The sequence below is a fragment of the Mesocricetus auratus genome, unplaced genomic scaffold (assembly GCF_017639785.1).
Source record: "Mesocricetus auratus isolate SY011 unplaced genomic scaffold, BCM_Maur_2.0 Super-Scaffold_100042, whole genome shotgun sequence".
NCBI lineage: Eukaryota > Metazoa > Chordata > Mammalia > Rodentia > Cricetidae > Mesocricetus > Mesocricetus auratus.
This window is the reverse complement of record NW_024429219.1, coordinates 7,019,451-7,035,360: the sequence shown is the minus strand read 5'-3', so window position 1 is coordinate 7,035,360 and position 15,910 is coordinate 7,019,451. Positions and strand designations below refer to the sequence as shown.

At 43.9% G+C, this 15,910-nt stretch overlaps 1 protein-coding gene across 8 annotated transcripts in view; it reads right to left on the bottom strand.

Annotated features, from left to right (window-relative positions):
* The window catches only part of Kif1b (kinesin family member 1B), a 129,614-nt gene extending 116,720 nt beyond the window's left edge, over positions 1 to 12,894 (bottom strand). For all 8 annotated transcript variants that reach the window (XM_005079304.4, XM_013119984.3, XM_013119982.3 and 5 more), the window contains exon 1: positions 12,757 to 12,894. The gene's annotated coding sequence lies outside the window, so the exon portion shown is untranslated. The remainder of the gene's footprint in view (positions 1 to 12,756) is intronic.
* Positions 12,895 to 15,910: the final 3,016 nt, after the last annotated feature.

The following is a 15,910-nucleotide window of genomic DNA, read 5'->3' as shown; positions in this document are numbered from 1 at the left end:
AAATGTATAGTCTTAAATTCAAACAGCATATCTTTTATAAAATATTCCAAGATAACCAAACAGTAGATAAGTAATTTTTTTTCAAGACAGAGTTTCTTTGTATAACCTTGGCTGTCCTGGAACTCGCTCTGTAGACCAGGCTGGCCTCAAATTCAGAGACCCACCTGCCTCTGTCTCCTGAGTGCTGAGACTAAAGGCATGCACCACCACCACTCAGCTTAATTTATTTTCTAAAAGTCTAATTTTCATGATTTTCAATTGTATGTTCTTTACAAAAAAAATCAAGCTAACAAACACAGAAGAAATGAGAGTGTTTCTCTTTTCTAAATCTGGCAACAAAGGCTTTCTTCCACAATCAGCAATGGTCACTAAAACACAATAAATGAAAGTGTGGTTGATGGAATATTACAGATTAAGATTAAGATGAATGGCCAGGCCTTTAGTCCCAGCACTTGGATAGCAGAGGCAGGTGGATCTCTGTGAGTGTCAAGGCCAGCCTGGTCTACAATGCTCCAAAGAGTTTCAGGAATAGGTTCCAAAGTTACACAGAGAAACCCTGTCTTGAAAAAACAGAAACAATGAACAATAATTCATTCTGTGATTACTAGAAGTAGGACAACATGTTTCCTGGTGTCCTATAAAAGGAAATACACAGCACTACCTACTTAATACCCAGTAAGTATTCTGGCCTCCAATCCAAGTATTCTGGCCTCCAATCCCTTAAAATAAAATGAATAGAATCAAGTTTTAGAAATGCATCATTTTGCAAGACACAAAAAGTAAAGAGAGCACTGGAGAGATGGCTCAGAGGTTAAGGGCACTGGCTGCTCTTCCAGAGGTCCTGAGTTCAGTTCCCAGCAACCACATGGTGACTCACAACCATCTGTAATGAGGTCTGAAAACCTCTTCTGGTGTGTAAGGATACACGCAGGCAGAACACTATATACATAATTTTAAAAAAAAAAGAAAAGAGAATCTGGATAACACATTAAAAGCGTTATCCAAATCCAGAATATGGGGAGAGACACTGAACAAGTCACCCAATTTCTTCAAATAGAAAAACTAAGGAGGAGACTGTAAAATAGACACCATTTATCAATGGAACGAAATGATTTTCAGCCAAGAAAATCTGTAGAAACATTTTTTTCAGATAACCAGGAATAGAAAAAATAAGATTGCTAAAATGTTGATAGTTATATGGAATACTAGATTTTTTTTTTGTGGTTTTTCCTGCCTCTGCCTCCCGAGTGCTGGGATTAAAGGTGTGTGCCACCACCGCCCGGCGTTAGATGTTCTTAAGCGTTCCTCTTTTTGTGTTCTACCCAGGGCCTGGTAAAGTACTCAAAGTTTCTGTCTTAGAAATAAAATGGCAAATACTGAATCCTCTTTGCTTGGCTCCTCACACAATCATTTTGCAGCAGGTTTAATCCCCCTCCCTACATATTCTGCCAACATTTCATTCAACCTCACACAACCAAGGCCAAAATATCTCTCACCCAAATACAAGCTTGCTTCCTCTATCCATCTAATCAGTCACCAAAATGTGGCTTCTAGCTATAAATCTCTTTCCAGTCATACCATATCCCTGTTAGTGAACCATTAAACTGCTTTCTAATTAAAAAAAAAAAAAACCTGACAGCCATCTGTTTGGGGAAGCAATATATTTATATTCATTTTATATTCTCTCCCCGCTTCCCCTCCTACTCCCATACCCTTCAAAGACACAGCTTCCTATGACCCAGACTGAACATAATGAAAAAAAAAAACTGGACATCTGATCCTCCTGACCCAACTTCCTCAATTATGCAGATTATAGGTAAAAGCCACCACACCTCTATGAGGTGGATGAAATCCAGAGTTTCATGCACCCTAGGCAAGCAATTTACCAACTAAGGTACATCCCAATAAAAAATACGTTTATATTTTTCCCCATAAAATACAATGAGTGAAAAAAACTTTCTGTACATATATGCACACACAAGCACACATGTAGAGGACGCAGAAAAGCAGCTGGGCAGGTCATAATCTGCACTCTCAAGTCACTTACACACCCAGTTCTAGACTGTTCTACTCATTAGTTTTCTTTCCCTATGGCATAGTTAGGAGCATTAGGAAAGCAGAAGGGAGCAAAACTTCCAGAAGCATTCACTAACATTAAAGGACAATAAAACACTGAAATTTACCGTTTGTATATTTCTCAAATCTTGTCTGTCTTTAATCTTGTGAGATTCCCATTTGTTCTCCAAGGCTACATGGATTATGAGGAGTAAGTAAGGAGAAAACAAATTGATTCTACTACAAAGTGAAGAAACACTGGATGTGTTAGGTAGTATTTTGTCAACTTGACCAGTCTACACTCATCTGAGAAGAGGGGGTGTCAGTTGAGAAAATGCCTCCCTAAGAAGCTGTAAGCAAGTCAGTGGGGGCATTTTCCTGATAGATGATTGTTGTGGGAAGGGCTCAACTTCCCCTGGGCAGGTGGTCTTGGGCTGTGTTGGAAAGCAAACTGACCTTTAATCCCAGCACTGAGGAGGCTGAGGCAGGTGGATCTCTGTGAGTTCCAGGCCAGCCTGGACTATAGAGCTACACAGAGAAACCCGGTCTGGAAAAACAAAAAAAAACACACACACACAAAAAAAAGAAGAAGCTAGCCAAGTTATCTCATTCACTTAAAGAGTGAAGGGAGGAAGATGAAAAAACAGGATTTAAGAGCAGCTTTTACAACACAGGAGCTGAAGGCTAGCCTATACTGAATTAGACTATGTTCTAAAAAAAAGAATAAACATATAAATATATCACAAAATGACATAAATTTCTATAGTAGAGTGTATTTATGATACCACAAATAGGCACTGGAGGGATGGCTCAGCAGTTAAGGGCTCTTCCCAACACTCACTTGGGAACTCACAATTGTCTGTGACTCCAGTTCCAAGGTATCTGACAGACATGCATGCAGGCAAAACACCAATAAAATAAATAATTAAAAATAAATATACTATTAATAATTGTCCCTTTCTATGTAACATTTATGCATTTCTCTATCCAATAACTTCCATAAAGACCAAGCACACTTTAGAGACCATGACTATATCTAAAAAATGGCTCCAAATATGTAAGACAGAGACAGAGGTCTGTGTGTGTGTGTGTGTGACTGTGTGTGTGAGTGTCTGTGTGTGTGTGACTGTGTGTGAGCTTCTGTGTGTGACTGTGTGTGTGTGACTGTGTGTGTGAGTGTCTGTGTGTGTGTGACTGTGTGTGTGAGTGTCTGTGTGTGTGAGACTGTGTGTGTGAGTATACTCTTGATCTTTGGTCTTTGGTCATTCTGTGAGACAGGAATGCTGCCTTTTGCATCCTAACTCAATGGAAAGAGTCAGCCTGCACAGGAATAGTCTCTAACATCAGATTTTCAATCTCCAATGTGGCTAAACAGGATCAGCCAGGCTCCCCAACTGTTTCCTTTTAACCACTGTCTAAAATAAACTGATATAATTTTTAGACTTACCAGACATATGTCCTCCTGCCTCGGCAACTATGAAATCAAGAATCCGCCTTGCACTGCTGACATGTATTTTTTTTTTCCTCCGAAATCAAGAGATACCTCAAGAAACAGTCTAGAGTTGGGAGATGATGTAGTTCAGATGTAGAGAGCTTGTTTCATATGCACAAAGCCCTGGATTCCATCCCAAGTCTGGGAATTTGGGGAAGAGAACAATAGTCCCTATCTATGGTTCATCAGCTTGAAATAAACTAGTCTGTTTTTTTAGGAGGGGTTTAGAGGCAGGGTTTCCCTGTGGCTTTGGAGGCTATCCTGGAACTAGCTCAGGCTGGTCTCAAACTCCCAGAGATCCACCTGCCCCTGCCTCCCAAGTGCTGGAATTAAAGGCATGTGCGGTGCCGCCCCACCACCACCACTGCCAACACCACCCAGCTATTCTAAAATGGAAGTCAGAATGGAACTTTTTCAAAGAGCCAAATTTGATTAGCTATTATTAAATATACCTAGGAAGTTAACTAGCTTTAATACCTACCCATATTCTATACATTTTTAGAGGAAGGAGGAGGCAGATTTGAAATTCTGTCACTCAAACCCCAACATTCCACTAACATTCTTCTATGATCAAAATAAATGGTAATTATTCCTGAAACTGCCCAGCAGAAAGTGAGTTCATCTTTTTTTTTTTTTTTTTGGTTTTTCGAGACAGGGTTTCTCTGTATTGTTTTGGAGGCTGTCCTGGAACTGCTTTGTAGACCAGGCTGGAAAATGAGTTCATCTTAACTTGATACAAAAATGGCAATTTTTAAACAAAGGACAATTAAAATTGACTAAGATTTATTTCTGAAATAAGCTTCTCATCACACCTACATACCGGGGTGAACTCAACCTTAGAGGCAAGAAGGAAGGTCCAACTTTACCATGTGGCAACAAAGTGTCACGAGGTAACCTGGATTTGAATTAAATGTTTTCTTTTATAAGACAACACAGAATACAAGTATTGAAGGCTTTCCCAGGGCTGAACCATGAGTTTCGAGCTGATATTCACTAATCTGTACATAAAATTGTACATTTAAATCACACCAGCTATATTTTTCATTGAAAACAATTCAGTTATATTATATTTCCATCTTGAAAAGCCAGTGGATTGAAGGCCTGTTTTGCTTTGGGGGGGTTGCTTTGTTTTGTTTTGGTTTTTGGTTTTTCAAGTCAGGATTTCTCTTTGTAACAGCCTTAGCTGTCCTGGAACTAGTTCTGTAGACCAGGCTAGCCTCAAACTCACAGAGAGCCACCTGCCTCTGCCTCCAGACTGCTGGGATTAAAGGCATGTGCCAACCACCGCCTGGCTTGGATCTGAATTTTTTTTAAAAAAGCGGTTTGCAGAGTGTGTGTGTGTGTGTGTGTGTGTGTGTGTGTGTGTGTGTGTGTGTGTGTGTGTGTGTGCCACAAGAGTGTGGTGGTCAGAGGAAAACTTGTATTAGTGAATGCTGGAAATAGAACTCAGGTCATCAGGCTTTGTTTCAAGTGTCTTTACCCACTGCCAGCCTGTGGATTAGTTTGTCAAAGGATCTTTTGTGTTTTCGAACAGAGATCCTCTTTGTACCAGGATGCCAAAACTCCTTTCCGTTAGACCTGTGGTTCTCAACCTCTTTGGTGGGGATTGAACCACCTTTTCAGGAGTCTCCTAAGACCATCAGAAAACATAGATACTTGCATTACAATTCATAACAGTAACAAAAGTATAGTTATAAAGTAGCAACAAAAATAATTTTATGGTTGGGGTCACCACAATAGAAGGAACTATTAATCCCAGCACTGGGGAGGCAGAGGCAGGTAGATCTCTGTGAGTTCGAGGCCAGCCTGGTCTACAGAGCGAATTACAGGACAGCCTTCAAAATCTTGTCTCAAAAAAAAATAGGAGGAACTGTATTTAAAGGATAACAGCATTAGGAAGGCTGAGAAGCACTGCCTTAGACTGTCTTTAGAATTTTACTTTGTTTGATTCAGACAGGGTCTATGAGCCCCAAGGCTTACCTCCTCCTGCCTCAGTCTCCTGAGTGCTAGGCTCACAGGCATGCCCTACCACACCTGATCCACTTTAGAATTTAGCATCAGGAAAAATGTCTCCACAAGCCATTAATTTTTCCTTTCTTTCTTTCTTGTTTGTTTGTTTTTGAGACAGGGTTTCTCTGTAGTTCTGGCTGTCCTGGAACTTGTTCTGTAAACCAGGCTGGCCTCGAACCCACAGAGATCCACCTGCCTCTGCCTCAGTGCTGGAAATAAAGTAATGCGCCATTAACTTTTCTTTTGCCAGATTAAAAACCCTATGATTTATCTTTTCCTATTTTCTTTGACTTCAAAACTAAATTTAATCACATTAGCCTAGGCAAGATATATTTTAGTTACCCCTCAGTACACAGATTTTTTTTTTACTTTTTTAAAAACAGCCTTATTATATATTTGAAGCTTACAGCAATTTGTTCAAATACTTTCTAAGGGCAGTACATACTACAAATTATAAGTAAACAAAATTTTATTTTACTATTTACTTTAACTGGGATACATGTTATGCAGTCCAAGTGCTAGTTCTCAAAACCAAACAACACAGCAAGCCTTTAAAAGTCATACAAAACTTTGTGTTCAATGAACTTGACAGGTGTGTAAGCGGACAGGATCACAGGGAACCCAGTAGACTGAAACCGGCCCCACAAAACAAAAGAAGATAAAAGTCCAAGGACAGAATAAGTTAAGTGAGCAATACTTCTAGAATGATGGTATAAAATGTGCATGCCACTCCACCTTCAGCTAGCAATGAAGGCTGGAAACCTAACAAAAACAGTATCAAAAATGTAATGGATCTAGAACCACTCATGCTGGAGTGGCAAAAAGTGACAATGCCAGTGGCCATCATAACTGACTGTGATAACAAGAGGAAGGGGTCAGGGTGAAGAAGAGACCTCTCCCCCTTATCACTTTATTTTTAACAGCAAAGAATTGCATGTTGCATGTTTAATCAACACATGACATACTTATAGGAAACTCCTATCTTGGAGGAACTTTCATTCTACGGGGGAAGAGGCACTAAAAGCAGTGAGCTACAGTGAATGTAACTGAAGGAGGGAAGTAAAGTCAAGAAGTGGTGTATGCAAATAAGCCAGGAGAGACTTTGCTGAAATTTAAGCAAAAATCTGAAAGAGGTGAAGGAGTTAGCCAAGCAGATTAGACAGAAAGAACAATTCTTCCTTGAGTCCCAAGGTAGAACTTGCCAGGAATGTTCAAGGAACAGTGCAGGAAAGTCATCAAAGGAGAAATAAGAACAACCAAAGAAACAAATCCCAAGATTAGGAGCCAGTGATACACAGAGCACAGGCCAAGGGATTAGCTGAAGTCATGGAGAATAACCTTTCTCATGCCAGAGGAAAGAGGAGGAGGGCAGGGAGGCTGTCAGAGGAGAAAGGGGAAACTGAAGAGCTCCTGCCTTGTTTTCCTAGGTGGTAGTAGACACATTTTCTGCTAAGCACAGGCAATGGGAGGTTTAAGCCACTGTTAACATCCTGAGAGGATCAAACAGACCTGTCTCAGCCAACATCCACAACAAACTGAGGGACTCCATACTGATGGTGGCACTGATCTGCAGCCTCTGGGAGGCTTCTCCATGAAACCAGAGCAAGCACAGAAGGTATGGCGGGCAGGCCTGGCTCAAGCTGGCCTGTGTATAGTGAGCCTTCAGAAGAGCAAGGAATTTAAAACAGCCAATGTTGATGCTGTAAGACAAGAGCTGGGGCAACAAACCCCAGACGTGACAGTGTGGGGAAAGAGACTAAGGCCTGGGAGAATTACCGTGGGAATACACAAGCAGAGCCTACAGAAGTGAGGACTCTAAGTTATCAGGGCTAAGATGGACCGCAAGTTTGTGATCTGAAAGCGATGACATGCTAAAAGATGTGGCACAGCACTGACTAGCCAGAAAAGACCAAGCCAGTGTTTGAGAAGTGAAGGAACTTGACGGAAGGGTGGTTTCTAAGGAAGCTCAGCACAATGATGATCAGCCTAGATCTAGTGATGGTAGGAAAGTCACTTAGCATATTTAAGTTTCTTCACATAAGAAATGGGGACAATAGCAGTACATACTGTGCATACGTTTCTACGGTAGTGTACCTATACAGCTCATTTATCAATGTAATGCAAATTTCTAGTTCTTGAAAGTTATTATTACCAACTATATAAGATAATAAGGAAATGTAGGTGAACAATTAGTCAGCTATTACAACTGAACTTGTAATCACATTAAGCATGTTTTCAAAGACAAACATATATTTTAGCAAGACAAGTTGTCTTCAAACACTTCAGAGATATACAGAATGCGGCATTTAAAATGATTTAATAACATAGGTTATTTTTTTATGACAATGAGACATGTCTGCTCCTGGCAGCACCAATATACTCATGAGAAGATGCTGGGCATTGAGAAACTTACATGGAGTTACTTTCTTTGTGGCAAAAGTAAGCCATTGGGCAAGAAAGTGCCCTAGACAAAGCAGAATAGTCTTTCAGAAAATCCTGCTTCACAGAAAAGTCTGTCAGAGATGCTAGACCTATAGGCCAAAGATGGATGCTCCAACATTGCAGAGGATCCTTCGGTGGGATCCTTGGGTGACTGTCCAGGCAACCAGCTGTTTTTGTCATTTCTCACACTTCTTGGAAGTCCCTTGATGGCACTTCCTATTTACTCAATTAATATTATTTCCTTCTCAGGTCTCTGAGGGAGTTGAAGACTAGATAGTATACTTAAAGTTTTCATTGTTTACCAGACTCAGAAAAGAAACTCACTAAAGATGTGTAAAGTATAAATAGTTTGAGAGACATTAAATGGTATTTTGATAATGCAAATTAGAACAGAAAGTAAATTAGATTTAAGACCATGGACTCACCAATTTAGGGTAGATAATGAAGCAGTTTTTCTGAATCATCAAATGCAAAATGATTAGGTATTTTCTCTGAGTTTATCAAATGCAAATGGACTAGACATTGTTGATGAACTTACTGTCTGTATATACTGTATATACTTAACGTATATAGTTTTTATTATGTCAGTTGTAGCTTTCTTTGTATTAGACAAAAAAGGGGATTTGTGGTGATATATTATTGTTTATGATTTATTAAAGCTTGCCTGAGGATTCAGAAAGCAAAGTCAGCCACAAGCTAAAGAAGCCAGGCACACATCTTTAATTCCAGCAGCCAGACACCTTTAATTCCAGCAGCCAGAAGCTAAGAGGTGGTAGTACACACCTTTAATCCTTGGACTCAAGATTAAGTAATAGACGGATCTCTGTAGTCCAAGGCCACCCAGATCTACACAAAAGTGAATTGGTCTAAAAGAGAATTAATTATAGCTCACAACTTTAGTCACAGGGAAGTATATAAGACAGAAGCAAGGTCTCATAGAGGTATTCATTCTCCAGTCACACTGAGGAGATAGGCAGCAATTTGACACTTGGTGAAGAGCTCATGCGTGGAGCAGCCCTTTCAGCCTGAGCTAGAGGTGAGAGCTAGTGGCTGGCTGTTTTGCTTTTCTGATATTCAGCTTGAAACTTGGACCCCAATATCTGTCTCTGAGTCATTTATTTTTCGTGTTACACTTCTTGGCATGGTTGCCTATGAATTAAATTAACAAATGTACTTACAAAAGAGTCTGACACAGAAAGTGCTCAATAGGAGTAAAGCAATACCTTACCATGATTGCTGCAACTACTACTGTTTATTTATTAGCCACTGACATCTGCCAAGATGATGTGAAAAATCTGTATGAGGCTAGAGCCTCAGCTCAGTAGTAGAGTCCCTTGCCCAGCATGTGGCAGGCCCAGGGTACAATCCTTAGCAACACAAAAATAACAATAAAATAAAATTTGAATGGAAGGAAAAACTAGGCCAAAGGGTACCCAAGTTACCAATGGGGGAAATGACAGAAGACTCTATAACTGAATGACAAGCTTTGTTGTAAACAGCATGATAGCAAATCTTCAAAAGGGAAAATTAAATTTAAAGGTTCTATGGGGTTGGGGATTTAGCTGAGTGGTTGAGCGCTTGCCTAAAAAGTGCAAGGCTCTGGGTTCAGTCCAGCTCCCCCAACCAAAACAGATATTGTCAGTCTTTTAACTGAATCTCGTATGTAGCCACAATCATTAATACCACACAGCATGAGCAAGAGAGAAGAGGCTGACTGAAAAAATCACAGACACTTCGACAGCACAAGCAACGGTACACCAACTACACTAAAATAAAGGGAGCTGGAGTCCAAGCACAAATGGTAGAGCTTACATTCTTTTAGGATAAAGACATGAATCTCTATATGGGCTGGATTATTTCCTAACTACTATGAAAACAAATCAATCACTGAGCTGTTAACCAAAAGAAAAAGAAAAACCCAAATTCAGAAAACTTTCCTATCACAGCCAAATCTGCGTAATGTCTTCTATCCTGCAGCAAAATAAAGGCTCTAGGAGTATACGCACTCATTCCCTCCCTTAGGGTGTCCGCAAGTTTACCGCTATCTACTCAAAGACCTCTTTCAAAGGGAACTTTGTGAAATAAGGATGATACACCTTTAACTTCAGGGCACTGTGAAACTCTACCACATCAGTTTACAAGACCGTGGGGATATGCTTACTCCTGGGAAAGGCTTAGTACAGTAAGTAGCCTGGGAAGGGGTTTACAACCAAGGCAGCAAGGACTCACTGTTGTCCTTTACTCTGTACACAGAACAAAACCAAAATCGAAAAAGGAGGCTAGAAAGCTTTGACCTTGGAAACTGTTGGCAGACTTTTCCTTGGGCAATAACTTATTCCCTGTACAAATTTAGTAGAAAAAAAAGAAAGAAAACTGCATTCATATCTGGTCTTGAAATGGAAAACAGTCTGCCCTATGCCTTAGAAGTTGCACTTAATTGCATAAATTCCAGAAAAATATTCAACAGTGAAGACCTACACAAACTTAAGAAATCTTTCCCACGATTTAGATTCACAATCAGGTCTGATCTTATCAAATGCTTAAGTTATATTGAATCACAGTTCTTCACACATACTTACAACTATTTCTGGTTTCTGATATGGAATCACAAAACAGACATTCTATGTTCCTTGAATATTAATATACTGGAATGACAGCTGAGCAATTAAAAGCTATTGAGGCACCCATATGGTGACTCACTATCACTTGTCATTCTAGGTCCAGAAGATCCAACCCCCTTGTCTGTCCTCCAAGAGGGCATCAGGAACATACATACATACCAGCAAAACACTCATACCCATAAATCAAAAAAAAAAAAACTGAGCATCTGTTGAAGTTTAAAGAGATTGCTTAAAGATTAAAAAAAAATAGTGTAATGACTTCTCTTAGAAAAACATTGGACCTTGTTTTTAGTAGTTATTCTTAAGTAGACAGAAAAATCAAAATAGAAAATTTTAAATAATTTAGGCACTAAAATGAAATAGGGAGGCTGGGCGTATAGCTCAGTAGTAGGCAGCTTGTCTAACACGTGTAAGACCTGGGTTGGAATCCAGCTCCCAACCACTGTCAAAAACAAAAATATATGTAATAAATAATTTAAACTGAAGGGCATGAAGAAGGCAGGAGTCACGCCATCTCCCCAGGTCCTGAGCATATTGAAAGCATAGGAAAACACACAGGCTCACTCTGAACCTGTTATCGATCATCTCTAGACCTACTTTAAAACACCAAAAAGAATCACCTTCGTGATCCATCCTCATATAGAACATAAACAACTTCAATGGCTTCATAATCAATATCAACAAAATTAGAAAGCACTACCACATTTCTCAAATGAAAACACTAGCTAAAATTTTGTTATGACTAAGCCAAGGACACAGCCTGTAAATAAAATATCCACCCTAATATTGCTTTTTAACGGTTACTCAAACCCAACCACCACTTTCTCTGGGTTAGGACAGACACATCATGACACAAAGCAGCATGCTCAATGTTGGCAGAACAGCTGCTTGGAACAGTGAGAGCGGGCTGCATAAGCAAGAGATCTGTTGACAATCTAATTTAGGCTACCCCTAGATTCCACAACGATGACAACCTGCGCCCGCAGAGATACTGCTGCAAGTCTTCTCTGCTGTCAGAAGATTCCAGTTTACCTAATCTCTGCATGTTGGGGTACTATGCAAATCTATCCACGAAAATGCAATTTGCTGAGCATCTCCAACACGGTAAAGTGGCCTTCGCAGAGGAAAGGCATCAACGGGACTGCGAAGGGCCAAAGCAGCAATGGATACCAGTGTTAAGAACAGAACCACGGATTTCACCCCAACAAGACTGGAATCTTCGAGCCAGCTTACCCTGAGGGCTCGGACAGCAATTCACCAAAGAGAAAAGGTGATTCCGGAGCTCAATTCTGCGTTTACAGTCGGCGAGGACTTGCGTTGCATGAACAATGACTAGCTTGCTCCGAGCGGCCTCCCAACCCCCACAACTTGGCTTCTGGTGCGGCCAGTCACCCTGAAAGCTGCCAGGGCTGTCACTCGGTGCCTTCCAGCAACCGGACTTGGCTCCTAAATGATCTGTCAGATCATCCTCCCAATATGGCTGCCACAGTAATCCTGGTCGGCGGAACGTCGAGCCCACACCATCCTTCCCCGCGGCTGGCCAGCATCCAACAAGCCCCCTCCCTCTGCATCCTTCCTCCGTCCAGCCCTTGAGCCCTCCGCGCCACCGGATGCCCTTTCCTACCTTCATCGGGCACAGGGGCATCGCCACATTCCCAGTCGGAACCCTGATGCCAGCCACAATGGGGGTGAGGGGGAAGAAGGGGAGGAAGACCAGCTGGCCTCAAGCCGGGCAGGGCCGGCTCCCTCAGCGTTGCAATGTGCGCAGATACGGCGGGACGGCGACGGCTCTCCGCTGGCCCGCGGACAGAGCGGGGCCTGGCAGCCCGGGGCCAGCGGAGGGCCGGGGCAGGGCACTGCGGGGGGGACCGGCAGGGCCGCTGGACCAAAGCCCGGGGCTCGCGGCCGGCCGGCCGGCCAGGGCTCTCCACTGAAGGCTAGGCTCCTCGGCGCGGACCCGGAGCCCCGGCCGGCCTCGCTGCTTCCTGGCTTCGCCCCCCCCCCGGCCACCACCACCCCCCACCCGCGCCCAGGCCCGACCCCGGCCCGGAGTGTGTCCCGCGGGAGCGGCCCCCTCCGCCGGCGCCGCGGCACCACTGCCCACCTCCCCTCCACCTCTCCCCTCAACCTCCTCACCTCAGCCGCGCTGCGGACCGACGGGCGAGCCGGCCGAGTCAGAAGACGCCGCGGCGCGCAGGGGCGCGGGAGGCCGGGCACCGACGCACCTCAGCGCGAGCAGCGGCCGCCGGGAGCCGCAGGGCGCCGCTCCGCAACCCCATCACGCAGCCGCCCAGCTCCGCATCGAGCGTCGGCGGGAGGCCGGGGCGCGGCGCTGGATGCGGCGAAGGATCAGGGAGAAGCTGGGACGCGAGCTGTCGCCTCCCGGGACCACCGCCGTCTGACTACACCGCGTCGCGCAGCTCGCCAAACTCCGCCCGAAGCCGCCGGCGCGGGACACCGCCCCGAGCTAGAGCGCAGCGCGTCACTTCTGCCCGCCCAGCAACCGAGACCGACGCGGAACACGACCAATCGAGATGAAGATCATGGGACAGGCGACCAATAGTGAGGCGATCCCGTCAGAGAGGGCGGGAGATGCTGGCGGGGCGACGGGGACGCTCGAGCGCCCCCTGCTGGTCCGGGAGCCGGTGCGGGTGCGGGCGTGCCGGGTGGGCGAAGCGGCTGCCCGGAGTTCCCACCCGGGTGACCCCCCGAACGGGTGTTAGTGGGGGGTAGCCGCGCCCGTGTGGCCGGATGACCCGCTTCGTAAAGGGACACAAGGTGGGCCGAGTGGCCGGGCAGGACTGGACGGTCCAGCTGCCGTCCGAGCGCTGGGATGATGTGGGAGCGGCCGGGTGTGGAGTCATTGTCCGTTTGGAAAACAGCTCACACGGTGAAGCGGACGAGCCCGGCGCGGTGGGAAGGGAACCACGCGCAGGCATGAGTGTATCCAGCGGAAAGCTTCCCGGCCTATTCTTGTCGAACCCCAGCGCAACACCTCCCACACGCCACCTTGGGAGAAAAAGGAGGAATGAGTAATGGGAAAGCATGACTTAGTGGGCATTCAGCGTCTCCTCGGGAGACGGCGTGCTGGTGTGAGCCGAGGAACAAAACGCTTTGTATCGCGCCCAGTGAATGGACTGAGCGGCCCGTGAGAGATGGCCCTGAAGGGGGTTACCAGGACTCACGAGAACACAAAAGCTCTACGAGCCATGTTTAAAAAAAAAAAAATCAGATTTAGGTTCAGCTCAAAGAAAAGGCCTCACAGCCGTCCGCAAGCAGCTCAATTCAGTACTTGTTAAAAAATAAATAGATAAATCACAACCTGCCAATCACACTGCCTTTGAAGATTGAATAACGTCTTTTGAATTTACCAGCAGAAACTGAAAGTAAGATTTTTTTTTCTCATCCCTGACTTTAATACAGTATTTTTGGGTGGAGAAAGGCCTACACAGGCTAAAACATAAAAATCAACTTCCTACACTGATTCTGAAAAATCACCCCGACACTGAAGCAGTCTCCCCAGTTACTACACATTAATTGGATACTTCTTGTATTTATTTATGTATTTGGTTTTGATTTATTTGCTTGCTTGTTTGTTTGTTTGTTTTGAGAAAGGGCCTCACTCTGTAGTTCTGGCTCTCCTGGAACTCACTATGTAGTAGACCAGGCTGGTCTCGAACCCACAGAGATTTGTCTGCCTCTGCCTCCTGACTGCTGTAGTTAAAGACACCCCTATGATTGGCTCTCATTTTTAGAATTTATACTTCTCCATCCCACAAAAGGATTTAATGCAATTTATATTGAAACATGCAAACAATAAAATTGCTTAAAATGTTAGGGGGAATGATTTTGTGAGCTGAAGGCCAGCCTGGGCTACGTAGAGAAGCCCTGTCTTCAACAAACAGGGCCAGTCAAAATGGCTTATCGGGTAAAAGTGCTACTGATCAAGCCTGATGATCCGAGCTCCAACTCCAGAAGCCAGGTAAAGGTAGGAGAAGATAACCTACTCAACAAAGTTGTCCTCTGACGTGGACACACACTTGGTACACTGCGCTATAGTAGCAGATTAAAATTTTTAGCAGGCAAAGCCAATAAGAGCTGACCTGGAAGTGTAAGCTACATCGTGGAGCCCTTGTTTAGCCTATGGGAGCCCTGAGTTCAGTCCCTAGAGTGAAGGGGGAGGGAGAGACCAATCATTCCCACGTGCAGGGAAACATTAATGGATTTGCACAGGAGCAAAAGGCTCCAAAGTTTTCAACACAAAGAAGGAATTTCGTTTTGTTTTGTGAGACAGGATTTCTCTGTGTATCTTTGAAGCCCGCCCTGGAACTCTGTGGACAACGCTGGCCTGGAATTCACAGAGATCTACTTGTCTCTGCCTTCCTAGTGCTGGGATTAAAGGTGCCCTGCACTAAGAAGGGATGTTTGAGGAGGGGCTGAGAGATGGCTCATTAGTTAAGAGGGCTTCCTGCTCTGGAAGAGGACCTGAGCTCAGCTGCCAGTACCTGCATTTCAGCAACTCACAACCACCTGTAGCTCTAGCTGCACGGGAATCTGTCAGCTCTGACCTCCAAGGGCTCCTGCACTCATATGCACATTCTCACACACAGATACACACAATTTTTTTTTTTTTTTTGGTTTTTCAAGACAGTTTCTCTGTGGCTTTGGAGGCTGGCCTGGAACTCACTCTGTAGACCAGGCTGGCCTTGAACTCACAGAGATCCTCCTGCCTCTGCCTCCTGAGTGCTGGGATGAAAGTCGTGCGCCACCACTGTCTGGCTTTTTTTTTCACACAACTTTTTAAATTAAAAAATAATTACTTTAGGGCTGGAGAGATGGCTCAGCGGTTAAGAGCACTGACTGTTCTTCCGGAGGTCCTGAGTTCAATTCCCGGCAACCACATGGTGGCTCACAACCACCTTGAATGAGATCTGGTGCCCTCCGCTGGCATGCAGGCAGAAGACTATATACACAATAAAATAAATAAAATATATATATATAAAAATAAGTACTCTAAAAAGTACTTATGTTTGAAATAAATATACTAAAGCTGAATTAAACATTATTCAGAATATATATGTTCAAACATAATATGGCATCCACATTAATACATACAATTTTAATATCTTTATACATCACAAAGTTTTAAGCAAATAAGAAGCCATGAAGAAAGGCCTACTTGAGCCAGGAATGGTGGGCATGTCTATAATCCCAGCACTCAGCAGGCAGAGGCAGGAGGATCTCTGCAAATTGGGGGCCAGCCTATGCTACATATGGAGTAAGCTAACCA